Here is a 27,568-nt window from a genome sequence, read left to right on the forward strand (position 1 = left end):
AGGCACTCTATGCCCTGCTAAAGCACTTTATTGCCTGCTGAGGCACCCTATCCCTTGCTAAAACACTCTAAAGCCTGCTGAGGCACTCTATCTCATGCTAAAACACTTTATGCCCTGCTGAGGCACGCTGTGCCCTGCTAAAGCACGCTTTGCCCTGCTGAGCAACTCCATCTCCTGCTAAGGCATGCACTCAATGTCCTGCAGAGACACACTATGCCCTGCTAAGGTACTCTATGCCCTGCTGAGGCACTCTATTCCCTGCTGTGGCACTCTATCTCATGCTAAAACACGCTATGCCCTGCTGAGGCACGCTGTGCCCTGCTAAAGCGCGCTATGCCCTGCTGAGCAACTCCATCTCCTGCTAAGGCATGGACTCAATGTCCTGAAGAGACACTCTATGCCCTGCTAAGGCACTCTATGCCCTGCTGAGGCACTCTATTCCCTGCTGAGGCACTCTATGCCCTGCTGAGGTACTCTAAGCCCTGCTAAGGCACTCTATGCCCTGTTGAGGCACGCTGTTCCCTGCTAAAGCACGATATGCCCTACTGAGCAACAAAATGCCCTGCTATAGGGCACGCACTCTATGCACTGCTGAGGTACTCTATGCCCTGCTAAGGCACTCTATGCCCTGCTAAAGCACTCTATGCCCTGATGAGGCACTCTATGCCCTGCTGAGGCATTCTACGCCATTTCTAGAAATGAGGGGTAAGAGGTCCCAAACCCTTACTAGCTGGAAATTGAGCGTAGAATCTTCTTTTTTGGTTCTTGTCCTTGACATGGGGAAAAACCCCTAACCCCCTAAAGTCAGCAAGTTTCAACTGGTTTGTCTGGGCAAGATTCCTCTCATCTGTAATTTTATGTGGGGAAAAATTCCAATGACGCACTGGTTTCACATGAGGTGTTTGTAGATTTATTTGCACTCTATTCATAAGAGTGGGTGAAGGAGGAAACAGCCAACACGTGTTTCGCCCCCTTACATAGCCATCCGGCCTGGGGCTTCCTCAGGATGGGTAGATGCTTGTAAAATTTCTTTCAGCGTCGTGAATAGGTAAAAGGTTATGGATTCTCAAATCGTGGGCGTGATGCCAGGTCGGGATGCAGTGTTCAGATGAACACTGCAACCCGACTGCTTGCATTTCACCTGGATGTCCAGGCCCAACTGAAGTCCTGCCCAACCAAGACAGAATTCCTGTTATTTGCCAGGATCAACAAACAAGAATGTGTAGAAACCTGGCTCAGTGACATTAGGCTTCACCTCTTCCAACTGCAACTTTCACTGAATGTCCAGTCAATTGGACTTTCCCTGAACACAAATTTCGCCCTCACAAAACACATTGCCAAAAAAACATAGATAGCCTGATAACAGCTCTCGCTTCTACAGAAAATGAAACTGTTTCTTCCAGAAATCAACTTTAGAACTGCTATTCAAGCCTGGTATTCTCACAACCGGATGGTGGCAACTCCTTGCTCCTCAGTGGCACCCCTTAAGGGCATTGAGACCCTCACGGGTATGTAGCGCGCTCTACAAATGATTGATTGATTGATTGATTAAGGACAGCCTACTTGCTGCAGTGTGTCTCATCCAATTGTATAGAAACGTGATTGCAACAACCCATCCTAATGTAATTCTGTTGGCTCTACTTGCCGCCCCATCTTCAAAACCAGCTGAATCACTTACAAAGCCATTACAGCCCGCATGCCCCCCAAAAAAATAAAAAAAATTGCTCTACCTCAGCCTTAACTCAGGAATTTAACGTCTGTTAAATTCCTGACTAAGGCATACTTTTAATGGTAGGTGGATTATGCTGATACGACCACAGGGTCGTATCAGCAATGTTATCGCTGTTTTCAATGGAACATCGCTGGAAAACCAGCAATGTTCCATTGAAAACACTGCTATCGCTTAAATATTATCGCCATAGCGCTATGCATGGTAAATATAGCGCTATCATGGCGATAATATTCAGCGAAAGCCAGCGATAATATTTCAATCGCTATGTACGGCCAGCGATAATTATCGCTGTCCATTGATAATATGCCCCTTAATTTTTAAGCAACTACACACTTAAGAGTGGTGCTTGCAGTCATACTTTACACTTGTTTTGGAAGGGAAGTATAGTAAACACTCTTAACAGACATAACTTGAGAACACACGCAGGAAGAACCTATGAAAGTCAAATGTTTTGCCATTTTTAGTAGATTGGTCTCTCCCTCTAGTTTATAGAACTTCTACACCGCGTCAGGTTGATAAAACATGATATAAGTGCAATTGCAATGCATTCCAGCCCCTATGACGCCCCTTGTGCTGAAGGCGACGCCTGTGCTCTGAAACAGGCAGCTGAGACATCATGGAAGCACAGCTCAGGAGATGATCTCGCGGTGTCCTCAGGGTGTCCTTGCCTGCTGCTCCTCAGATCTTTAAGAACTTGTTTAAAATCACCAGGCACATCGAGGACCCATTGCTACGTTTCAATTGTAAAGTCTGCCGCAGATCTGCTCACTTAAAGAAAAGTGAATTGTCGCTGCAACGACTATTTGAAGCCATAGTTCTATTTTTCATATCCCTGGGTGTAATAATGAACGATGGCGCGTCACATGCGGCAGCCGGTTATGGTCTCATCCCTCTTTGCCACCACAATTATTTTCATGCTGCTCAATTTTATCAATGCATTTAATCTCTGTCCTCATACTGAGTGTGCTCTAGGAAAGTTCTGCTAAGGCACTCTATGCCCTGCTGAGGCACTATATGACCTGCTGAGGCACTCCATGCCTTGCTGAGGCACTCTATGACCTGCTAAGGCACTCTATTCCCTGCTGAGGCACTCTATGCCCTGCTGAGGCACTCTATGCCCTGCTGAGGCACTCTATGACCTGCTAAGGCACTCTATGCCCTGCTGAGGCACTCTATGACCTGCTGAGGCACTCTATGACCGGCTAAGGCACTCTATGCCTTGCTGAGGCACTCTATGCCCTGCTGAGGCACTCTATACCCTGCTGAGGCACTCTATCCCATGCTAAAACACTCTATGCCCTGCTAAGGCACTCTATGCCTTGCTGAGGCACTCTATGCCCTGCTGAGGCACTCTATACCCTGCTGAGGCACTCTATCCCATGCTAAAACACTCTATGCCCTGCTAAGGCACTCTATGCCTTGCTGAGGCACTCTATACCCTGTTGAGGCACTCTATCCCATGCTAAAACACTCTATGCCCTGCTAAGGCACTCTATGCCTTGCTGAGGCACCCTATGCCCTGCTGAGGCACTCTATGCCCTGCTAAAGCACTCTATTCCCTGCTGAGGCACTCTATGCCCTGCTGAGGTACTCAATGCCCTGTTGAGGCACCCTGTGCCCGGCTAAAGCACTATGCCCTGCTGAGGCACTCTACGCCATTTCTAGAAATGAGGGGTAAGAGGTCCCAAACCCTTACTAGCCGCAAATTGAGCGTAGAATCTTCTTTTTTCGTTCTTGTCCTTGACAGGGGGAAAAACCCCATACCCCCTAAAGTTAGCAAGTTTCAACTGGTTTGTCTGGGCAAGATTCCTCTCATCTGTAATGATATGCGGGGAAAAATTCCAATGACGCACTGGTTTCACATGAGGTGTTTGTAGATTTATTTGCACTCTATTCATAAGAGTGGGTGAAGGAAGAAACAGCCAACACGTGTTTCGCCCCCTTACATGGCCATCCGGCCTGGGACTTCCTCAGGACGGGTAGATGCTTGTAAAATTTCTATCAGCGTCTTGAATAGGTAAAAGGTTATGGATTTTCAAATTGTGGGCGTAATGCCAGGCCGGAATGCAGTGTTCAGATGAACACTGCAACCCGACTGCTTGCATTTCACCTGGATGTCCAGGCCCAACTGAAGTCCTGCCCAACCAAGACAGAATTCCTGTTATTTGCCAGGATCAACAAACAAGAATGTGTAGAAACCTGGCTCAGTGACATTAGGCTTCACCTCTTCCAACTGCAACTTTCACTGAATGTCAAGTCAATTGGACTTTCCCTGAACACAAATTTCGCCCTCACAAAACACATTGCCAAACAAAACATAGATAGCCTCGTAACAGCTCTCGCTTCTATAGAAAGTGAAACTGTTTCTTCCAGGAATCAACTTTAGAACTGCTATTCAAGCCTGGTATTCTCACAACTGGATGGTGGCAACTCCTTGCTCCTCAGTGGCACCCCTTAAGGACAGCCTGCTGCAGTGTGTCTCATCCAGTTGTATAGAAACGTGATTGCAGCAACCCATCCTAATGTAATTCTGTTGGCTCTACTTGCAGCCCCATCTTCAAAACCAGCTGAATCACTTACGAAGCCATCAGGCCCGGACTGGCCATTGCGGGCACCGGGCAATCCCCCGGTGCGCCGCAAGGGTGGGAGCCTGTTTTGGGCCACTGGGGGCCGTTTTTGTTACGTTTTTGCAACGTTGCTGCAAAAACGGCCTTGTAACAAAATCGGCCGAAAACCGTCCCTGGCAATGAGCGCGGTTGCACCCCCAACCCCACGGGGGGGAGCAATAACTTTGCCAGGGCCAGTTTTGGTTCTCTGTCCGGCCCTGGAATCCATTACAGCCAGCACGCCCCCAACCCCTTTATCTTGCAGATAAGTCCACCATTTCTGATGGTTCTCTGCTTCTTTGCAGCCAGGGTACCATCAGACTACAGTGCAAACCAAAAAATGTAAAAAAAGGCCACAGGCCTTTCCCACCATGCATTCGCAATCTGGACCATCCTCCCTATATCCATCAGGACTGCCTGAATGCTGCTCCAGTTTCAGAAAGAGTTGAAGACAAACAAGCCACCTCTCCTATCACCTGTTGAATTTATGCTTGCCCTTGACCTGTACAGCACTGTTCTCTTTTGGCTAGGTTTGCGCTATCTAAATACCACGTGCATAGACACCATACGTCCCATTAGTGTCAGCTCAAACCTTTGTGCAGTTGGTTTCCAGGTGCCCGGCACAGGCACTTAATTGCCAACACTGGACCTTATGACAGTCTGCCACATGGTGGCACTCTCTTTCTAATTTAGAAATGAGCACGACAACAGTCGTTTATTAATACAATATACTTTCAAAAGGACTTATACTTGCTGCCAAAGCCATCCTTGTGGTGTTGGGCACCTGGAAAATCCTGAGTTGTCACACTTGTAGGAGTGTGATGTGTAGTAGGTATATAGGAACTGTTACTGGCAGCGCAGGGAGGGGCAATGGGTGGGGCAAGCTGCAGTGGCCTCCTGAGGGGGGCCCTGGCCCCTATTATTTAACAAATTAAGCACTGCTGGGCCTCAATGTTCAATAAATCGGTCCCTGTCACTTTGCGTAATTTGTGTGCTGTACAAGGGGGCAGATCTACGAGGAAGTGCCGCAGCGTGGCACTGCAAGCCCTTTGGCTGTGCCACACTGCTGCACTTCAGAAGCACAGGGATGCAACATATTTACAAGAATATGTCGCATCTCTTTGCTTCCCCTGCGCTGGCGCATAAGCTTCAGCCATGCGCCGGCGCAGACACCCTTGCACCAAGGTGCAAGGATGCCTGCGTCGTGGAGAGGTTGTTTTTGTGCAGGAAGGGAGCGCCTTCCTGCACAAAAACAATCACTACAGGCATTTTCCTCTTCCAATGCATGCTGTAGAATGCAGCACGCATTGAAAGAGGAAAAAACGAGGAGAAATGAAAACATTTCTCCTCGTTGCGTCTCGCTACGCCAACTCTAGGGTGGCGTAGCATTCAGACGCATCTCCAGATTTACGATTTCTCGTAAGTCTGGAGAACGCCCCCTTCAACGCAAAGTCCAGCGTGTGAAGGGGTCGTATTTACAATGAGAGAAAAAGTCACGCAGGGTGGCTTTTAAAGTCCTTGTAAATATGGAGGAGCCCCCTGCACCACCAGTACGTCACAAAAAAGTGACATACTGGTGGCGCAGAGGGCTTGTAAATCTGCCCCAAGGTGTCCTGAGAGTTGTACCCGTTCCCTGATCAATTCGGATCCTAACATTGCCCGCAGTCCCCGTGGCTCCTGGCAACCCTCTGCTTTATTTGTACCCGGCCCCCAAGGGTGTCAGGAAGTGAATCCCTCCTTACCCCCCCCCCCCCCCCTGCCCCCCCCCTCCCAAGGACCCCCTTGGAGCGGCCGTCCTCACATCAGCCAGAGCGCCCATTAATCTTCGGATCCCGACAAGAGGGGAGATGCTCTCAGTGGGTTTGGAGTACAGAAGCCTTATCTATATTTAATGCCGGGCTGTGAAATAAAAGTAATTTCAAACTACTGAGCTAGATCGTCCTCACCGTAGGTTTCATTTTTAATATATCCTATTTCATTTTACGGGGCCATCCTTCTCTTTTGTTCGCGCCTTATTACCAAAAAGAGATGTTCTACAATCTGTTATCTCCCGTGGCTGTCAACTCCCCCCTCTGACAGCAGGAGAGGGCAGCGGAGGAGCGCTGCACTGGAGGGGGGACTGAGGCGGGGGGGGGGGGGGGGGGGGGGGGGGGGACTTGGCGACTGGTAACTGGCACGATATTCCACTTCTCACATGTTTAGGCTGTACACACCCCTCCGGGTTGTACCTGAACCAGTTTTCCTGGAAGGGCATGCAACATGCAGAGAATTAGAAACTTTGGGGCAGATTTATGTTGCCTGACGCATCTCTGCAAATCGGCAGAGATGCGCCAGGAAAGATAGATTTAGAAAAGGGGGTGGTGATGAACAGAGTGTCTGAGTTAAACAGACCACTCTTACCCAGTCCAAAGATCAGGGCTTGATCCATCACCGTTATTTATCTCACTGCCCCATCCCAGCTCAGAACCTGGCTATATGCAAATCAGTCTGTCCCTGGCCCAGTGCATCATGGGAACAGGGCAGACTAAACTACCAAGGAGCAGACTTGGTGACTGGTAACTGGCACGATATTCCACTTCTCACATGTTTAGGCTGTACACACCCCTCCGGGTTGTACCTGAACCAGTTTTCCTGGAAGGGCATGCAACATGCAGAGAATTAGAAACTTTGGGGCAGATTTATGTTGCCTGACGCATCTCTGCAAATCGGCAGAGATGCGCCAGGAAAGATAGGGCACGCAAGTTTATCCTTGCGCCACCCATGATGCGCCGCATTTACAATGCGGCGCACCATGGCACAGGAATAAACAGATACGTGTCGCATCTAGGGCATGAATTTGGCGCAGTGCTGAAGTTGTGTTGCGTGCGGCACGCAACTCCAGCACTATTCCAACTTGCCCTATCTCTAACGTGGTGCGTCAAGCCTTACGCCTGCTTCAAGCAGGCGCAGGTTTTTGACGCATCAGTGTTGGGAAAGTGACTCAGTGAAATCTTGTAGATTTCACTGAGTCACTTTTCAGGGGCGTTCCTGTGACGGAACGTCCCCCCTGCCTGGAAACGCCCACATGAAACCTGACGCAGGTTTCATATGGCGCAGGACCTTACACCGTGACGCATCTCCATAGATGCGTCACAATGTAAGTATGTCGCAACGTGGCGCAGGATTTACGCCGCCGCTGCGTCACAGAAGTGACGCAACGGCTGCGCAAAAGTGCCGCAAGTCCGACATAAATCTGCCCCTATGGGCCTCATTTTCAAGCAGCGCAGCAAGATTCCTTGCGGTGCAGCCCTGCGCAAAAAATCTTGCAAATGAGGCCCTAAATCCTAATCCGGCGCCGCCGATTCTAATGCAGGTTGACACTATCAGAACCTTCAAAAAAAAGTGACGCACTTGCATCCATGTACATATGAAGTAAGGTGGGAACAGTGATACGTTGAGGGAACAGGAGTAGGAATTCGGTTCTAAAGGGCTCAGATTCAGAAGATGGAGGGACATTCAAGACTCAAAACTTTTGTTGGTAAGGAGTTGATATTTTGAGAAGGGCGGTGGTTATAGGATAGAATAGGAGAGGGTTTGAGCTTAGCGATGGTGCTCGCCTTTTCAGAACGAGTAACATCCCTAAATGGGACCAGATCTATGGGGCATATTAGCAAGGGTGTTATCACTGCTTTAGTGGCACTTTTTGTCGATTAAGCGGCGATTTTTTTATCGCCCAATTACCAAACTTTTGCTAACAGCAGTTAGCGACAGCTTCCAGGCGATAGCGACCGGTTTGGGGCCCGCTTTGCATGTCAGCGAAATTTATCGCTAATGACAATCAAAGTGTGTGTACCCAAACTGGTAGCGACTGAAAGCAGTCGCTAACACAGCTATCGCCTATTAGCAATACCCGTGACGCGATAAAAAAACGCGCGCTAACCGTGATTAGCACCAGGATTTTACACCTGGTAAAAACCTGACTTACCCAAATTACTCAATGGGAGGTGGATTCTATGGCTAAATCCCCACCTGTCTATTAGCAGGATTTTCCTTAGCAACAGGATTTTTATCGCTGGAAATCTCAAGCTATCAATCAATCAATCCGTCAATTAAATTTGTAAAGCGCGCTACTCACCCGCAAGGTGGCCTTGCATGGCTTGATAAATCAAACTTAAGAGTTGTGTCACTCTTGCGCCCTGCTGCGTGGCACAAGGGCGATGCAACTCTTTGATAAATAAGTTGCCAGAGGTGTTCTATGAGTCTGAACGATTTCTTTGCTCCAGCATGATGTTTTGAGAACCACTGTGTAGAGTTGTTTGTTTGCCTTCTGTTCAGGTTGAAGGGTGTCAGTTTATTCTTGATCTCATTTTAGCCTTAATAATGTGATTTTAGAAGGATGTTGCTTCAATTTCACCATTTATGGACCGTGGGAGGGTTTATTCAGCGGTGGTTAGGTTGATGTTCATCTAATCTACTACCCATTTCTTGGGCCTTCTCGGTTGTTTTTTGAAAGATATTTTCGAGGACATCAGTGACATTACAATCAACAGGTCATTTAACTAGACTTTTGGGATAGCACATTCAGGGCCCGATTCACAGAATGAACATAAGACTCAATCCTAAACTTACTACTATTTTGGTATTCACAGAATGCACTTACTACTTTTGGCATTCACAGAATGAACTTACTACTTTTGGTATTCACAGAAGTTAGGATTTTGTCTTAAGTTTGTCTTAAGACAAATTTAAGACAAAATCCTAACTTCTGTGAATACCAATAGTAGTAAGTTCATTCTGTGAATACCAAAAGTGATAAGTGCATTCTGTGAATGCCAAAAGTAGTAAGTGCATTCTGTGGATACCAAACTAGTAGTAATTTTAGGATTGAGTCTTAAATTCATTCAGTGAATTGGGCCCTCTGTTTGTAATTGTAGGTTACAAAATGGAGCCTTTCTGATGGGTGAAATTTAAGTGTATTTGAATGAGGTCATTGTCTGAGAGTAGAGATGATAGTAGGTGTACTACTAAGTCATTGGAACCTCTAATGTACATTAAAGTGCCACTGAAGTCATTTTTGTGTCATATTATCTATTAACTGTTTGATAAACATCAGGTTAAGTTATTTCCTAGTGGTGTACAATAATGTGGAGTTTGTTCTGCAGCACATCAAAGGATTTTAGTTTTACAGATGTATATTTGAATGAAGACATGCTATTTTTTTAAATCTTACATTGCACAGAGGTTTTGTGCATTATTGCCACACCACCTCCCATGTTACCTACACAATCCAGATGGGTTGTAAATTGTTTTGGAGAAAGTAGTTGGGTAAGTACAGGTTGAGAGCTGTCATTCAGCCTTGTTTCAGAAAGGGATAATCGGTCCAGGCTGTTGGAAGTGATTACGTCTGAGTACACCAGCCTGTGATTAGCTGCTGTCCTGCAATTGTGTGGGAGGCGGTTTTGCGGTTGACACGACATGTTGCAACAGCGTTGAAGAGATCTCTGGGCTCATGATTTCATTGTTCAGATGTCCACAATGTTGTATGTATATTGTGTGATTTCTTTTTTACTTGCTTATTGCAGACTAACAAAAATCAAGTAAAAAATCATAGCTCTAGCATATGACCAGTGACCAGAGAGACTCGCGGGAAGGTGAAAGCAAATCATCAATGATGGTCTGGGTGGGCAGGAGTTTTTTTTAAGACAGTTTGGGGCATCAGAGTTGCCAGCCTTTAACATCAAATGAATAAACAGCAGTAAAACAACCGATACCAGAAAAAAAAATTACCCAAAGAGCTGCCACTCCAACACCACAAGTGCATTTTGAACAAATAACTCTATTCAAAATCTTACATTGTGGAAACCCAAGATTTAATAAATACAGAGCAAAGATCGGCATTGAAATAGCAATTAGAAAATACCCACCATAAAGCAATATAAGGCTAAATTTCTATATTACAGAGGACCTTCTGGAGGGAAACTACAACTGCAGAGAACAAAAGCAAAGCACCTCGCATTAAATATGCAACCTCAAAATGTAATTAGATGATGGCTTGCCATACATACATTAGTTTCATTACATTGAGGCATTCGATGGGAAATATTGGGCCAGATTCACAGAATGAACTTAAGACTCAATCCTAAACGTACTACTATTTTGGTATTCACAGAATGAACTTACTACTTTTGGCATTCACAGAAGTTAGGGTTTTGACTTCAGTTTGTCTTAAGACAGACTTAAGACAAAATCCTAACTTCTGTGAATACCAAAAGTAGTAAGTTCATTCTGTGAATACCAAAATAGTCGTAAGTTTAGGATTGAGTCTTAAGTTCATTCTGTGAATCGGGCCCGAAGTGTCAATCTTTTCCCATCAAAAAGACTTCATGTGGACAATGAGGGTAGACAGGGAACTTCCATATCTTACTAAATTGCTGATGAAATGACCACACTTGACCCCAACAAATAGCACTAGGCTACTTTATTTTTCCTTCCATATGGTGAGCATCCTCTTGTTTTCAGATTCAAAATGTCATACACTACTTTAGTTGCGGTCCACTAATGCGATGTTAGATTGCACTGCTTAAGACTGCCCATGGTATAGAGGCTCTTGAAATAATCCCACCGTCCTTCAACAAGGACTTGAACAAAACATGTTTTAAATTCCTGAGTAGGAAACTATCCTCCATATCCAAATTAAAAATGTAAAAACTCCAAATATACGAAGAGTGAACTTTCAAAATGTCCAACAGTAGACTCAAGCCACCAAATTCAGCTTAAATAATCAATTTGGGCCATATGTATCATCAACCAGATTTGCGATTCTGAAATAGCGATTTTTGAGAAATCGCTATTTCAGAATCGCAAATTGGGATGTATGTACAAATTCGCAATTTTTTTGCGAATTCTTAGTTTTTGTTAATTGCGATGGGAAGTTATTCTCAATTTGCGATTCGCAATTTGAGAATCGCAAATTGAGAATAATTTCAAGGGTGCAGGGGTGTCCAAAGGACACCCTGTTGCACCCCTGAAATAAACATGGGTGCACATGTGGCGCACATACATGCCTTAAAGGCATGTATGTGCGTCACATGGCACTTTGAAAAATGCAAAAATGTGCATTTTTCAAGGAATTTGCAACTTACCACCAACTTAATTTGCGATTCCTAAAGGACAATTTGCAAATTTTTTTTGCTTCATACATTGCATTTAAGGAATCGCAAAATTTGCGATTCCATAAATGCAATTGCAAAATAAGAAATCGCAAATTTTGCGATTCCTTATTTTGCACCAGATTTTCCTTAATACATACCATTTAGCAAATTCACATTCGTAAACGCCGAAATTCTGTGAACTTCGGCGTTTGCAAATGCGAATTTGCTTGATACATATGGCCCTTGGTCTTTTAGTTCTCTGTCATCAAAAGCAAGACTGCCCACCAAGAGGAATCTGACAATTAACCACTTCAGGTCTTTGCTACTAAGAGCACAATTAACTAAATGGTGGTACTTAGTCAATAACTACATGAAGCAGATTCTGCAAAATCTCTATCAAGAACTTTAGGATCACATGGTGGGGGTGGTCAAATAGAGCACAAACTCTTATCAATCAATAGAAAGTCTATAAACATTCACTCAATTATTGGTATTGGTTTCCAGGATAACATGTAGCATCTTTATCAATAGAATAATTACTTGAACACAAGCAACTGTCATTCTTTTGTTAGACAAAGCTGGTTACATCCTTGAGAATTAAAAATTTGGAGGTAGATTTACAAGCCCCTTGTGACAACTTTACGCCGCTGTTGCATCACTACAGGGACACAGTGTCGTCGTAAACAATGCGCCACGTTGAGACATCTTTCCAACGTGACGCATCTAGGGAGATGCGTCACATTGTAAAGCCCTGTGCTACATTGTACCTGCATCAGGTATAATGTATGCAGGGTGGGCGTTCCAACATAAGAAAGCCTTGTAAAAGTGACTCAGTGAAATCTACAAGATTACACTGAGTCACTTTTACGATGCCACTGCAGCAAAACCTTACGCCTGCTTGAAACAGGCGTAACGATTGATGCAGCATGATAGGAATAGGCATTCCTGACTATTGCTGGAGTTGCGTTGTGCTTATGGCACAACTCCAGCAATGCGCTGCCTTTACGCCAAAAGATGCGTCACACATCTGTCTATCCTTGTGCCACTGTGCGCAACATTCTAAATGCAACGCATCCATGGTGGCGCAAAGGTTTTTTTGTGTGACGCAAATTAACTGGCGCATCTCTGCTGAAATGCAGAGATGCGCCAATTCTTGTAAATCTGCCGCCACGAAACAAGCTCAGAACTAAATCAATAACAGTCTATTATTCAGTTTAAATGCATCTCACTGCAACAAAGCATTCCAGCTGTTGAGCAGATTAGACCACAGAAGACCAAGGGCCTGATTTAGATCTCGGCAGACGGGTTACTCCGTCACAATATCCTGCTCGCTTAAATATAGTAATCCCATAGGATATGATGGGATTTATATTTCGACGGACAGGATATCTGTCACCGTTGTGACGAAGTAACTCGTCTGCTGAGATCTAGATCAGGCCCACAAACTGGAAAGCAATGAGAACTCGAAGGAGTGAATGAAGTGCAGACTCTCATATACTGTGAGGTCAACTATGTGTGAAAGAGTCTTCAACTGTTTCAAATGCTTCAAGGACACAATCTCTAGTCTTTATTTATTTTTTATTTATGCATTTTATAAAGCGCACAAATACCCTTGGGTGTCTCGGCGCTGAGGACTGACGGCAATCGGGCATGACGGTGAAAATTATTGATTAAAAAGCCATGTCTTGATCTGCTCCCTAAAGGTAAGCAGGGTAGGAAGAGTATTCCAAAGTTTGGTAGTGGCGCACAAAAAAGATCTGTCCCCCCAAGATACTTTTTTTGTTCGGGGTACAATGAGAAGATTAGCGGAGGAGGAACGTAGTTGTCTGGTCGGATTGTATGGGCGAAAGGATTGCCTAAGAAAATCAGGACCGATGGAATGAATGGCCTTATAAGCAATGCAAAGCGCTTTAAAGGTCTCAATACCAACCCTCTAGGTGCCTGATATGCTCCTCAACGCAGGTCTCTCATTCCCCTCACCATGTTCTTGGAAATGCCGCTGAATGATATTGTTCTGGTTCAGTGTTAGGAATTCAATAATTTGAATCCCCCCAAGCTGGAGTAGAAGCTGACATCATGGATTTATTATTAAGATCCATTGACTGGATATCAACAATTTCCTGTATCGCCAAACAACTAGAAGTCATGGTATCTCCTACTCTACAAAGATGTACAGCCATCTGGTAGAACTAGGATCCCTGATGCTTGCTCTTGAATGCATGCCAAATATATATAATTCAACAACATCTTTTAAAAGCTAAAAGGGCCTCCTTTGGAGCTTTGCAGACACCAATAGCACTCACAATACAGCTGATGAGACATCTGCCACTTTTGGGTGGGTGACTCACATCAGCTCAACTCTAAATAAGACCATAAATCATAAACCACTGCAACATAATTAGTTGCACAATGTTCTCAACAGCAAGCTGCCAAACCTACCTCAATACTGGCCAGACACACCTTGCATTAACAGTCTCCTACTTCTTTGTGTAACAGCTAACCATTTCATCTTGGGTACATGCAAGGCTATTGGAAGTATTCCACAGGGAGGACCAAGGTATACAGAATTATTGACTACGCTGTGGCAGTAATGTGCATCAAGGGTGCCCAAACCACCCATACCCCCAGAGTGAATCTTTGAAGGTTTTGACCCAAGCCTGCTCATATTCAGATGGGCCCACAATATACCAAATCCTACATGTGTAAAGAGGGCTAGGCCATCAGTTGACGGTTACGAGGAAATCAAAGAAAAGTTACGTCCTACCTCTAAGCAGAGATCTGGGAGGAAAATCAGAAGCGCGACTACCTTGGAGGACCACTTCCAGTCCGGGCTCTGACCCTAGACTGCTGCAAGCAAAGGAACAAGATGGTGGATACCAATTTCTTGGCAGGTCTGACAAGAAGGGGAGGAAAGTGATGATGACATTTATTAGCGGACTGTTGAATAAAAAGATGCTGGTGTGGGATCCAAAGTAACCAGAGTGGAATCAAGGTGTAGTCCATGAATATGAGATTCACTGCAACCCAAGCTGTAATGCAAAATCTGGTGGTTAGAACGGCCATTATGGATAATGTCTAAATCCAACAGATTAAAGCAAATCCTTCAACTCTAGACGCTTACTGGAAATAATGCAACATGATATGAGTGCTCCGGATCTGAGACTCCTTGGCTGGCTCTTATGAGCTGGCCAGATTATTGAAAGCAGAGTAAGGCACTTTACCAATGAATTACTTGTCCATATCCAGAGAGATGAGGTATGCCACATTGTTTGAGGAAGACACAGCAAGGGTCTCAGGAATCTTCAATTAGGTGTAGGAAGATTAGAGTGGGAAGTTAAGGACAGCAGAGTAATCTGAGGTAAACCTGATCAGACTTGTTGATCAGGTACCAGAGGAGCTAGGGCACAAGATATGTGACTCGAGTAGGGCTTGACCGACTGGAGGCTGTATGCCTTGAAAGTATAAGAAGGGCTTGGGCCACCAACCCACCAACACTCTCACAAGATAGTGCCTTTAGAAGGTTGTATACGTTCAAATCATGCCATTAAGATGACTGTATCACTTGTTTGTGCACTCATGTTGCTTGAATGTACCCAAGGCCAGACTGGAAACCAAAGCCCGCCCTTGCAATAATGTTCAAGCCAGTTCCATACTGCCTGAGTCATGAGGGAAGGTTGGCGGATGGCAGCCCACCCAACTCAGAAAGCAGACCGAAGCCTGGAGAGTGGCATGGGTGTGATAGGCAGCTGGTGGGTCAGTTTGGAGCACAATGTTAGAAATATATTAATAAAGCATGGTGTGGTAACACACTGTCCTTTACAGACAATACATTTCCATTGAAATGACCGCCACATTTACACAGACATATAATGTGTGTTGGATATTCTTAGGGGGATTTCTCTAAAACGTTTTGATCTTTGTCTTCCTGTTTTTTCAGCTCTCTTTTCCAGACCTTAGGACTCTTGGCACTTTCCCACTGTACTGCCTTTCTTGCACATGTCAAGATAGGTTGCATGCTTGATTGGGTTAGATGTTGTACCTGTGAGTGCCTTGTAAAAAAAAGGTACACCACAAGCTCAGAGCGGGTGCGACACTGGCTAATAGGGGGGATGCTACACTGATTGTGCTACCCACCTGAATAGCCTGTCAAAAATGTCTCATACTCAGGGTGGCTGGTCTCACTCCGTAGCCAACCCCGAGGGGGCCATTCACTAGCATCAAACTCGGGTAGGTGAGTGGCTGGATAGGTACCCCGGTAGGGATGAACCTCCATGTGGGTTCTCCCTATCTAGGGAGTTTGCTCTCCCTATGGTACACTTCCTGGATGTGGCTGATTCTCAGGTTAAGGCCTTAGAGCCTCAGGCACTTTCCCACTGTAAGTGCAATGTGAAAGAGCATGAGCCCTTCCTACATACTTTAGGAAGTGGCGCTCACCTGAGGTTCTAAAGCATCAAACAGGTCTGCCATGGCTGGCAGGTGGGTGCGCACTCGTACCGTTGATGCTTTAAGTCCTGGGTCAAGCCTACCAGTGCAGCCTGGCATGTGTACTTGCATCAGCGGTGTCTCTGAATATGTGTCCAGCCTGCCGTTGCAGGCTGGTCTTAGCTCGGCATCGAGGAGTTGCTAAGTTGTTGTCTAGCCTGCCATTGCAGGGTGGTGCACGCACTCGCACCGATGGTGCTCTTAAATATGTTTGCAGCCTGCCATTGCTGACTGGGTGCGCTTCACACCAATGGTGCTCCTAAATATGATTCCGGCCTGCCATTACAGGCTGGGGGTGTGCACTTGCACCCATGGTGCTCCTGAATGCGTGTCCAGCCTGCCATTGCACACCTGTACAGCTTGCTATTGCCGGCTGGTATGCGATTTATACCGATGGTGCTCTTAAATATGTGTCCAGCCTGCCATTGCAGGCTGGTATACGCTGAAGAACCGGGTTTTAGAACCCAGCGGCGCCAGGGGCGCACCCAAAGTCTTCGGGTTCACCAGTCTTAGAATACAGAGACACGGGATACTTCTCGGTGACGTCAAAGATCAAATTTATTGGCTGCAACCAGGAACAGAAGTCTACGAAGTACAACACGAGTAGGTTCGTCAGAGACTGCTCAATTTTCGTATGGTGAGTCATCGTCTTTTATGCTAAAAATCACATTCCGGACAAACACCCACTAGTTACAGTTTGTCCAATCATAAGCATCATTACAAAAGGTATCACATGACGACAAACCCACTTTTCAGTTGTCCAGCCCACCATCAATTACACGGGAAAGCCCAACATTCTTTCTCGAACAGGCCGGACAAACCCATAATAAAAGACCACAACCCATACCATAAATAGGCCATAAAAGAAGGAACAGAAACAGATGAGAAGTAGGATAAGGGGTGTGTGCGTGTGCAATAAACTCAACAATGTCCTGTGCTTTGATCCTTTATCTCGATCAGCTACCGGACAAGGAACTGGCTTAACAAGGTCAGCTTCAGGCAATGGGATCAGTTCATTCACGTCATTCAGAAGTCAGCTAACGTGTACGTGTACTAAAGACTCGTTCGGCCGCAGTTATCGGCCTATGTGAGGGCAACCACAAAATGGCTGCCATGCACAAAATGGAACCCATGGGTTCAGAACGAAATCCCTAAATACGTAGTGAATCCATCAGTCTAACATGGCGAAAACACTCGTACTTGCCGCACTCACTAGTTACGGTTCGCTACTATAAAATTCGTAACGAAACCATGACCTATATGAAACGGGTTCAGAATTTACGGAACCTCAACGCTTCGCACCAACAGTGCTCCTAAATACATGTCCAGCCTGCCACTGCAGCCTGGTGAGCACTTTGCACCGACAGTCCACCCACATACCCTGAGGGTAAGTCCTAAGGGGTAAAACGAGAGGTAGGTGAAAGGCGGGGAAGGTACACAGGTTTTTCCCCTGCCACTGTAGTGAGGAATAATTATGTGTGTTTTCGCAACCTATGAGGTTTGTTTTTCCCATAAGCTAACATGGGAAATGGTTGATATTACTTCAGACGCAATAGTGAATTGCAGTGGAGCAGCCTCATAATGTGTGCTATTATTCGATTTGCAGCAACAACCCCTTGCCAGGGGTCAAGGTGGCTTGTCATGATCCGCGTAGAAATGCCACTGCCAGAATGTGGGCATTTCCATGCTCTAAAACTCTTTGTGTGCCTTGGTGCTTGGCTCCGGTCCACACTGGAGGTTGGGGGAGCACATCTGGGCATTCTACAGCAACAGCTATAAAACACTGGTCATTCAATTGGAGCGACCGACTGCTGCCATTTGTAGGCTTGGCTGCTGAGATTGTAGCAGGAGGTTTTGACACTTGGACTCCGGAGCCGGGCCATGGCCAAACAAAAGATTAGGATTTGCATTCCATGGCCTCATGGAAGATAGGAATGAAATTTAGGGGAGACATCTGTGATTTAAAGGGAGATCCTTTGAACCACCCCCCAACTTCAAAGGCACACTCCAGAATAGCTACTGGTGCCATCTTGCAGCAAAGGGTGAGATACGCTTGTGGGGATGTAGGAGCAGCAAACCTGGACTACATGATGCACTTTGCCGGAGGAATCTATTGTACACAAGGAGGATTGCTGCCATTGAAAGGGACAGCCTGCCCTTCCTGAATAGTGGCTGCCCTGGGCAGATTACCTGCTGTGGTATGGCACCCTGAAGTGTGCTCTCCAAGGGCTTGATGCCCCCTGTTCTTTCGGAGGTTTCAGGTACATCAAAGATCTTTTAAGAGGGATCCATGCCATCTACCTGTTCCACCTGAAGCGCGGTGCCCATCTCGTCTGCTGGATTCCAACTGGTAGAGCGGTGTGGGGTTGGAACTAGGAACTGTGCCTGGAGCCCTGATTGCTTTGTGTGGAGCTCGAAATCTGGCCCACATCTAAGGCATGTGGCCCCCTCATTGTGGGGACCTTCGCACGCATAAGCGTCTTGCTGGTGGTGAGTTGATTCACCTGTTGCGGGACGCACGTGGCCCGCTTTGTCAATCATGCGTATCTCTCATACTGCATGCTCATTTTGTGCGGTGTCCGATTCACAGGTTGTGACCCTCAGCGAAGGGGGAGTACCTGTAGTAGTTTTGCAGTCTACCTTCTGAAGCTTTGCTGGATTTTTGTCAGTTTGTGTGACCAGAACTGTCTGGTGTGACCAATATCGACATGCCCCAGAAGTTGTGCCTCATTTTCAGGGAGATTTCCAGGGAGGTACGGAATCTGCAACTCTTCGATCATGTGTGTGACTGGAGCTGTCAGGTGCGCCCAAAATCGACATGCTCCAGACATTGTACTTCATTTCCAAGGAGTTACGGATTTTGCAACTCTTGGTTTTGTGTTACCGGAACGGTCTGGTGCGACCTGTATCATTGCGCACCTGGCGTTGTGCCCAGATTGCCTGGGTGCGACTCTGATCGGGATGACTCCTCCTTCACTGGCCCCCACTGCTTCATTCTCCATTCATCTACTGTTTCCTTACTTGGCCCTTAGTGTGGTGGACCATCTGCCCCCTCCTCACCCGGCCTTCTCCGATGACACCGTGGTGCCAGGTAGTATTGCCCAGCTCATGCCTGGGTGGTGAGAGTGACTAACTAGGTCGGAGAAATGCTTCCGAGGACGATCAGGAGCAGTTCAAAAGACTGTGTGAATCTCCTGTGCTTCGCAGAATTGGGCTGGTGCCAGAAGGCCCTTGGCGACCCCTTTGATGTGACCGTCTATTGCCCTTGGCCCGTGTATTCTCTGCAGCCTGTGGGTGAACTTCCTGAGTGGAATGAAAACTCCCTTTGCTATATTCCTCTTAATTGAGTTTGCTACCTACCCCCACCTGCTTCCTGGAACCAAGACTAAAAGTGACTTCAGCCGTGTGCGGCCTTGTGCCTGGGAGGAAAAGACATCTGTGGGTGTAGGATACATCTGTGGGTGTAGGATAGTCAGGGTGAATTGGAGGGAGGCTTGGGCCATGGGGTCTGCAGTGCGTAACCAATTGACCTGCTGGGTATCATTTGCACCGTATTAGGGTGCTGAGTAGGTATGTGTGCGAGTGCTTCTATACGGACTTCTCTGATATCCGTGGTGGTGCGGAGTGAGTGTGTGTGTGACAGCAGGAAACTGCTTGTTATTCAAGACAATGGATGGCGTTTTGCTGGATACGTTAATTTCGTGACAAAAAAGCATTACATTTGACATTAGTTTTCCCCCGCTGCCTCGGCCCGCGCTGCTGCTAAAAAGTGGTATCATTTTGTGTATGTCCATATTTACGATATCGTTGTGATCCGGGGTGCACCCTCTAACTGTGTGGTATTGAATTATAAGAATTGTTAGGGTGGGCCTGAGTTGGACAATGTGTTGCAGCGCATAAGGGCGCTGTGGGGTGTAGATTAGGACCTCTCACAAGTGTGCATAATACTAATGTCTTTTGAACATGGCTGGGCCTAGTACTGGTAGTAATATTTCCCAATGAGATTTATGACCAGAAATACATGATGTTTATGTTGCGTTGAGTATTATGTGTGTTAAATACAAACATTATTTTCATAAGTCACTTGTGAAGTCTCTTTTGTGACGCTCATGGTATTTATCGTTAGTGAGTGCTGTGTCAATGCTTTACACATTGCCTCAGTGGTAAGCCTGACTGCTCAGTGCTAAGCTACCCAAGGGTGAGCGCAGGTTATACAGTGTGTGTAATCACCCGCCCCTGATGGGAGTGGTAGGGTCTGCCTGGCTGGGTCATCTTCTCAGCCAACCATAAAGAGCCTGTTCCAACACTGTGGAAGTAAATTGCTGTGTGTTAGAAGAAAACAACATCCTACAGCTTGTCTTTTCGCCTCAGCAAGATTGCCACATAGGTCACTTTAAAGATCCCTCAAACTTTGTAGTAAGAGAATGAAAAGTAAACACCAGCCTCCATGTTCAAAGAATAAGCAGCGGTGTGTCAGAACTAGCCTGACATTTGACCTCTATCACAGCAAATGTAACAAGTTAAAAACATGACTAAAAGTCATCTTTATTGCTCAGTCACCTTGAAACCGCCGCATGGTTATTTTGGGGATGCTGCAGCGCCCCCGGCACCCCTACTTGAGGCAGCTATTAAGATACCAGGAGAATGAATGTCCCCATCTTTGAACGCTCTTTGATTGTAAATATACAGCGAAAGGGTAGGTTTATCCATCTATACTACTATTATAAAGAGAGAACAGAAACCTTTTGGCAAGGTAAACTCGGGAACCACAGCGCCAATCCACACACCCAATACATTGTTGTAATCCTCAGGGTGTGTAGATGGACATAGGCTGCATAAAATAAAATAAAAACGTAAATTAAAAAATGAAACTTTAAAAACAAAGTAGTCCCCTAAAAGTAGCGCCGGCCGCGACCTAGCGATGTTCGCAACGTGCGTGATGACGACAGGCAGGGATGAGCGGTGACGAGCAGCGAGGAGTGGCGGTGAAGTCCGTAGCGCGGGGAAGAGCGGCGGCTCAGGTAAGGCAAAGGCAGGAGAGGGGGGAGGCGGTCTGGGCAATGTCGGGCGGACAGGGTAAGGCAAAGGCAAAGGCGAAGCGGGAGGCGGGAGGCGGGAGGCGGTCTGGGCAATGTCGGGGCGGGCGGGGGCCGGGGCGGGAGTGCACCCAAGCATGAAATGTTGCCCCCAGCCCCCTTCTGCCCCGGGCAATGCTGCTGCAATCCGGAAATGCTGCCCCCAGCCACCTTCTGCCCCAGACAACGCTGGGGCGGGCTGCTAGTACTAATATAATGAAGAGAGAGCCCAAACCTTTGAGGCGGGTAATCTCAGGAACCACAGCACCAATCACAACACCCAATACAGCGTTGGAAAGGGCAGTTGCAGCAGAAGGACATAGGCTATGCAGACGCCCACCATATACATTTAAAAAGTAAAAGAACCATGCCAGAAAAGTAGTCCCTTGTGGGCGTGTCTGCGTTGTGCTGTGGGCTTGTGCTGGGTGGGCGTGACAAATGCTGGGGGCGTGTGGTACGTTCCGCCCTTCGGGCTGGACTGTTCCCATGAGGCACAGGGTCAAGGCTGATTTGCATATGGCCATGTCTGAACTGGGGTGGTGTGGAGTGCAAAAAAACGATGTATTTAGGCCCAGATCTCTGTACTGGGGTGAATGTATAACATTGTTCTGCATTCTGTCCATCAACTGTTGTTTTTGCATTTGTCACCCGAGTGGGATGGGTATGCTCAGAGGTGAGTCCCATGCTCTCCACACCAGTGGAGTCAAGATATCCTGGCTGAAAAAATCGGTCCTAGGATGCTTGAGTCTGGTCCAGGAAAGACATAGCTTGGCAGTTCGGCCTGGATTGTTCCAGTGAGGAACAGGGTCAAGGCTGAATTGCATATGGCCATGTCTGAAGTGGGGTGGTGTGGAGTGCAAAAAAATGATGGATTTAGTCCCAGATCTCTGTATTGGGGTGAATGTATGACATTGTTCTGCATTCTGTCCATCAACTGTTGTTTTAACATTCCGCTCTTCATTCCCTGTCTCATATCGTGTGCTGGGGGTGTGGGCGTGTGTGGGGCGTGCGTTGTGTCAAATATTTCATTGTTTTTTCTTCCCAGGTTCTGTACATTCCAGCTCCGGGTGACCACCCTTCTCCCTTTAAATACTCCTGCACCCCATAATCAAAACCCACCCTTACTCCTTAAAATACCCCAACACCCTTAAACACTAATCCATCTTAACCCTATAAATATACCCTCTACCCCAAAACCCAAACCTATACCTAAATCCTAAAAATACCCCTGTACCCCAAAAACCAAACCTACCCCTGAACCCTAAAATACCCCTGTACCCCAAAACCCAAACCTAGCCCTGAACCCTTAAAATACCCCTGAACCCCAAAACCCAAATCTACCCCTGAACCCTAAAAATACCCCTGCACCCCAAAACCCAAACCTAGCCCTGAACCATAAAAATAACCCTGTACCCCAAAACCCAAACCTACCCCTGAACCCTAAAATACCCCTGTACCCCAAAACCCAAACCTAGCCCTGAACCCTAAAAATACCCCTGTACCCCAAAAACCAAACTTAGCCCTGAACCCTTAAAATACCCCTGTACCCCAATATCCAAAACTACCCCTGAACCCTAAAAATACCCCTATACCCCAAAACCCAAACCTAGCCCTGAACCCTAAAAATACGCCTGTACCCCAAAACCCATACCTATCCCTAAACGCTAAAACTAACCCTGTACCCCATAACCCAAAACTATAGCTGAACCCTTAAAATACCCAAACACCCCAAAACATGTACCTCAGTACCCCAAAACATATACCCCTATACCCATACTTACCTTATCCAAACATTAAAAAAATGCTTTTACCATTCATGCATTTACAACGAATTTCGTTGTAAATGTATGTGTGGTAAAAGCATATAAAATGTAATGCCATGCGTTATAATGGCATTGCGGAGTCATGGTACTTTCACAATGAAAGTATACGGAGGGATGGTCTGCGGAAAGAAAGTTGCGGAATAATGGGTGTTTACCCTCCCCCGGTAAGTACATTGGTGGCACGGCGGCCCACATCTCCAGCAACATACTCATATTTTTTCACCACCGATTTGAAAAATGCACAGGTCTTTCTCATTGATGGCCAGCACCGACATACACTTTTAGACACACCTCCCGCCACAAGTTCTAGAATTGCGAACTTTAGAGCTGGGGAGCTACATTCGAATCTCGGCATCAGGTCAACATCCTGTGATTCCAGGCAAATTGCTTTGTCTCCCCGTGCCTACCACAAATGAATGTGTTCTTCTGTAATATAAATTGTGTTCATGCCATGTTGTCGAGTTTGCGCTATATAATATTGCAAGGAAAAACTAAAGTAGGGAAACTCGAGTTCACACACTACTCAACGCACACTCTTAAGTGCATCAGCAGTGCACTGTGAATCGGAGCCTTTCACAGGCCTGTCACAGATAAGAAATGCTATCTAAACGAAATCCTACAAAACAATATACTACTGGCCGGCAGCAATTCATACCCCGACAACGTCGGGACGGGCTGCTAGTAGTAAATAAATGACACATAGCAAGTCAGCAGGGCAAACACTTACAACAAAACCCACCTGTTACCAGAAAGACGGCCAGGAATTGCCCTAGATAACAACAAATACAAGAGCGCATTGTAGACGCAGCCACGTCACACTTGTTCAAAACTGTCGAAGCATTAGAAACCAAGCAGATGGCAATGTAGCGCTTTACAGCAGACAAGCGCCTTCCAAAGGCGCTACCAGACAATGGGCAGCAGCATCAGTCTGACCTGAGCTGGCATTCTGGTGCACCACAACCACCACCACACACTGCCCTAAACAGGCCCCAGAGTATCACAAAGGGAAAGGCAGGCACAGACAAACCAAGCCAGCCCATGCCAAGGGCAACAACCTGTTGTTAACACAACTCGGGAGCTGCGGGCGCGTCTGTTTGGGCGGCCGCGGTCCGCGCCTGCTGCTGTGTGCGCGGTGCCATGTGTCTGTGTGTTGGCTGGTGCATGTGTCTGCATACAGAGGAAGGCGGCCAAGGATCCTCTGTCTATTGATTACAGTTTTCCCGAGTGCACCGGGAGCATAAACAGTCTGGCCGAGGGGTACTTAGCATGCAGCCGGTGCAGCCCTGCAACAACTGGCCTGACTCTTAGTCAATGATCAGACGCACGGAAGCAACGCCCGCTACCGGCGATCACTGACACGCACCCGGAAGCTGCGCATGCGCAAACGTGAGAGGGCCCGGCGGATCACGCGCCTAATGAGAGGCACACGATCCCAGCGCGGGAAGCTCTCCGACTGCTGAGGCGGCCGCCCCCACTGACAGAAATCACAGCGAGGGGCCGCATTTATGAAACACGGTCCGCTGTTTTATTTCAAGTGTTTGATGTGCCGAAGACCGTCCCTGCGACTTACACAGAAAGTATTTACTGCAGCGACAGTCGGGATTTAATTGGTTTACATTAAAAACAGCAGAGAAAGTTACAGAAACAAAAAAAATTGGAAAAGGAAATGAAACAACAAACACTAGCATATGAAAAAAAAGTCAAAAAGGTAGATAAAAATAATGTTGGCAATGCCAATGTGTCTGACTTGAAATGGAAGTGTCTCTTCTGTCATGTATGGTTTTCGGCACTCTCTGCACCATTCATCCATCATTCATCCACCCCCTGACTCAAACTTGCACTCGCACAATCACAAAAAACCACACATAAATTCTTCAACATATGCAAAATGAATGAAAACAATATAAGTGGAACTAAGAAAACAAGCTTCTGTTTAACATGGTGGCCATATGCTTGCAATAGCAAAATTAAACATAACAGTTGGTGGCTGACTTGCAATCGTATTATACATAGTATATCATTGTTTTAACGTTCCAGCATGGCTTCCACATTTAGAACCGACACAGTCACCATCTTGGAATGGTAAAACCAGGGGGCATATTACCAACAACTAGCGATAATTATCGCTATGTTGGTTTAGCAGCGATATTTTTATCGCCGAGCTGCGGCGATTTTTATCGCTTAGGAACCTTGCTATAATCAAGGATTATCTCCTAAGCGATAAATATCGGCCAAAATGCATGAATATCGCTGAAAAGTCAGCGATATTCATGCATTACCGCGCTAATGCTCTTAGCCATGTAATCCACCTCCCATTGGATAACATGGCTAAGAACTGCTCAGGGCAGGTGTTAGCTTTTGGAGATATTAGCGCTAAGCTAAGCGATGTTAGCGACTGTTTCCAGTCGCTAACATCTTGGCACGCCCACTTTGCATGTCATTAGTGATACATTTCTCTGACATGCAAAGAGGGGCCCAAGATGGTTGCTATCTCCTACTAGCTGTCGCTAAATGGTGTTAGCGACAGCTAGGTAATAGGGAGATCATTTTATCTCCGCTTTCTTGGCTTTTAAAGCCAAAAAAGCGGAGATAAACCCCCTTGATAATATGCCCCTATAACACACTGTAGGTAACCATTCCATGATGGTTGCATGGTGTAGAGGCTGTGGCTGCTCAGGATGTGGCACACTGAAGAAGAAATGAGTGACAAGCAAGCAGTCCATTAGCACTCGCTGTGGAGCTGAGGCATGCTCTAAAATGAAAAAGGGGGAAGGAGAGCAACAAAAGGGGACCTATAAAAGAAGAAAATGCAAAAACTAAAGGACTGGTCTAAAAGCCCGGGCACTGACAAATGCTGTCCATCACAAGGTAAGAGAGCAAATGGATTCAGTGGGCTGACTTATTGCCCTAAGCTATATGCTCCCATGGATGGAAGCAGAATATAAACAACACTCATACAGATACATGGCAGGAGATATTTGACCCCAATTCCCTCTATGTATATACATGTATATATATATTTATATGTACGTATGTTGTATTATAATTCTTTAATTTTGACAAGATCCAGGCAGACAACTAAGCCTGGCAGGCCTTCTGAAGAGATTCTAGCAATAATAATCATAGTATAAGTCTTCTACTCCCAGGGCTTGTCAAAGGGGGTAATCAACACCAAAATATTTGCTTACAAAGGTAATCTGCCCCAGCCTGTAACATAGTGTGATGCCATTCCACAGGTAATGGCCTATTGGCCTGAGGAAGGAGACTCAGTCCTGTGAAGTGTCACTCATCAGGCGTGACACTATCGCATTTCAGTGTGGTGGTCCGCACCACCGCACTGAAATGCAAAATCACGCATTTCCGTAGGTCACAGATCTTTACTTGCACTTAACTTGGGCCCTGGGAATGAGGACGTGACAGGCTGCAGAGAATGGCCTGATAACAAGGGCCCCATTATCACCATTCACGCAGCAGCTCTATGGAAGAGATTTTCATGTTCGGCTACAGCGCAATTCCAAACATCCCCACACAGCCTCGGCTGACACTAGATTATGTGGCAGGAAGAAACTGTGTGATGTTTCTGGTTACGCGATGACGTCCTGTGTTACCAGAGCATTACCACAAATGCTGTAATAACTCACTGCGCAGGCATATGCCAGATTGCAAGTTATTCGTCGCTTGCTAAGGGCAGGCCCGGACTTCTGGGCCACTGGGGGCCGTTTTTTGTTACAGAACTGCAAAAACGGACCTGTAACTAAATTGGCCGAAAACCGGCCCTGGCAAAGAGGTTGGGGGGGCTGGCCGAGCACTTTGCCAGGGCCGGTTTTGGTTCCCAGTCCGGCCCTGGCTAAGGGGAACAGATCTAGTGGAAGCCTGAAAACTATTGCCCAGTTCAACTTCACACGTGGTGGACCGCTCATTTCACAGAATGGTGATCTGCTCCTGTCAGCGCCTGTGTTAGGTGTAGAGGTGTGATCTACATTCACCGGTACAAAATTTGGGTTTGTTTGTATGAAATGCAAGTTTGCGTGGCTGCACCGTTCGCCAAGAGTCTACAACGTCTCGTTTGGTATTTCATTTCTAAATGAGGCTGGCTTATTTTGTCTTCCTTAACAGACAAAATCACCCTAATATTAAAATGCGCAATGTATGTGCTTAAAATTATTTTAAAGCTATTATAAAGCGTCATCATCACTGTGCTGAGCGTGTTCAAGCTGTGCTCACTGTTTGGCTTTCTTTGGTGCAATGGATGCACTGATTAGGCCCTGCCACAGTGCCCGGTGCCCCTCCAGTTCGGTGAGGACCAGGACTCTCAGCTCAGGCAGAAAGGAAAGTCTTGAGAACGGCCTTCACCACCCGTCGTCTATCTCATACAGTGCTTTTCCATCTATGGGGCCTATGCCAGAATGCAGCTGCTGGTTCCTCTCAGGTCGGTCGTGTCCTCACTTTTCAAGGTAGGAAGGATTGGAAGTTTTGAAAATATATACCGGATATTAACATTTGTTCATGTACACATATAGCCATTTGTTTTTACTTTTAACATGACTTTCCAGTTTTCGTTTATTTTACTTATCAGTCAGGTATCATTATGCGAAGCTCTAAAGCACGTTTTCCTACTGTTTGTAGGATGAACTAATGAGGGAGAAAATACTGACTTTTTGTGATTTTCTTTTTCTAATCTTCAACCGACTGGTACAGTAAAGTGAGAGTTTTTGGTTGC

Source organism: Lissotriton vulgaris, chromosome 1_1 (genome assembly GCF_964263255.1).
Source record: "Lissotriton vulgaris chromosome 1_1, aLisVul1.2, whole genome shotgun sequence".
In the NCBI taxonomy this organism is placed as follows: domain Eukaryota; kingdom Metazoa; phylum Chordata; class Amphibia; order Caudata; family Salamandridae; genus Lissotriton; species Lissotriton vulgaris.